General features: G+C 43.2%; 1 non-coding gene across 1 annotated transcript; it reads left to right on the top strand.

Moving 5' to 3' along the window:
* Positions 1 to 1,261: 1,261 nt before the first annotated feature.
* On the top strand, positions 1,262 to 1,333 carry TRNAA-GGC. Its single transcript has one exon. It is a non-coding gene; the product is annotated as a tRNA-Ala (tRNA).
* The last annotated feature ends 349 nt before the right edge of the window (positions 1,334 to 1,682 follow it).

The raw sequence follows: 1,682 nt of genomic DNA, 5'->3' as shown, positions 1-1,682 counted from the left end.
TCTTGGACACTCAAAGGATGTGTAGAAACAGGTAGCTCTTTTAAGAAACCCTATATAAAAAGTGTATCCTTGTGTCATTTGCTATGTCCTCAATCCAGTGCTTCACATCAGCCACCAAATTACTGACATAAAACAGTTAAGCCACGGTAGGGTTAGCTGGTGAAGGGGGTTCCCCCCAACCCCCTGCCCTGTAGATTGATTTAGTTATATTTATTTATTTATTTTGCTTTCTGGGGATTTTACCAGTCCTGGCAATTTATGAATAATTGTTTATTTATTCAAGTAGATTCCTTTACATACATCACAGCACTTAGACAGGACCACCTGGGCACCATGATATGTTCTTTGTGAAGCAGAGATTTTGATAAAGAGATACTTCTATCCTCTCATGCTGTGGATGGCAAAACACCCCCTTACTTACTGTTTTTGGAGCGAAGCCTAGTCAAGTGTGCCTTATTCTGCCTTGGTGCCCGTCACCAAGCACCCAATAGCGGGTCTGGTGCTGATGTTTGTGAAAATGAGCAGCAGGTGCTGAATGAATATGGTGAGAGGGGCTGATGAACTTGGTGCCTCTTCTGTTCACACTGGGTGATTGTCCATCCAATACTTACAGCGATGCAGAGAGAGCCCAGCTGGTGGTAAGAGAGATACCAAGTGGTGGCTGTTAATTCTCTAAGTCTTTAAATGAAGAATGGGGTAAGAGGCATTTTCTTCCCCTTCCTTCAGCAAGGAACCACTCTGGTCCTAGAACTTGGGAGTGGCTGGTGTGGACGTGTCCTCCTTCCCATTGCTGACAGTAGACGTGCTCACTGGTGGTGGAGCTGAGCTGTGTTTGTAGGTGCTGTTCCTGGGGTTTGCACAGCAGTGTCACTACCTTGGCTGAACATTTTGAGCTATGCTTGGAGCTTCCTGAAGTCACAGTTTTGCAGAGGGTCCTTAATAGTTGAGGTTTAATGCATTTCTCCATGCATGTGTTTTGAAAGGAACACACAAAACATTGAAGTTAACATTTCCCAACATTTTGGTTCAAACAAAACCATCTTTTCCTTCCTCCCTTATCTTCTGCTCTCCATCTACAGAATGGCTTTCAGGTACGGGTTTTTCCAGGCAGTCATTTCCAGCCTGTAGGGAAAGTGGCAGCATCAGATCTCTTTGTGTTCTGGGACTTTTACATTTTTCCCCACTTCAGTTGATGGGAACCCCTGTGATGTTATATGCTGGAGACTCTAAGAAATCATAAATCTAAAGACACTCCAGAGGGGAGGGTATAGCTCAGTGGTAGAGCACATGCCTGGCATACATGAGGTCCTGGGTTCAATCCCCAGTACCTCCACTAAAATAAATAAATAAACCTAATTACCTCCCCCCCAAACAAAAAGGAAAATAAAGATAATCCATTCGTTGGTGTTCTCAGAAAGAAAAAAAAATGCTGTCAAGCTTTGTCATGTCATAGACTGCAAATGCATCCTGACTTCAGAGATGTTACAACAGCAACACAAAGTGCATTGAAGGTTCAAGGAAATACACATTCATCCTTTTCTTGGAACCACCTAAGGAAATGTGGGGTCTTATAAGCAGAGAGCAAACAAATACATACAACAGAAAGGTCCTTCCTCTGCAAAAACTTTCTTTCATCTCTGTTTCCACAAATTACTCCATGGGGACTTCAGGACAAGAGTCTT

The sequence above is a fragment of the Camelus ferus genome, chromosome 30 (genome assembly GCF_009834535.1).
Source record: "Camelus ferus isolate YT-003-E chromosome 30, BCGSAC_Cfer_1.0, whole genome shotgun sequence".
Classification (NCBI taxonomy): Eukaryota; Metazoa; Chordata; class Mammalia; order Artiodactyla; family Camelidae; genus Camelus; species Camelus ferus.
This window is presented reverse-complemented; position numbering and strand designations above follow the sequence as displayed.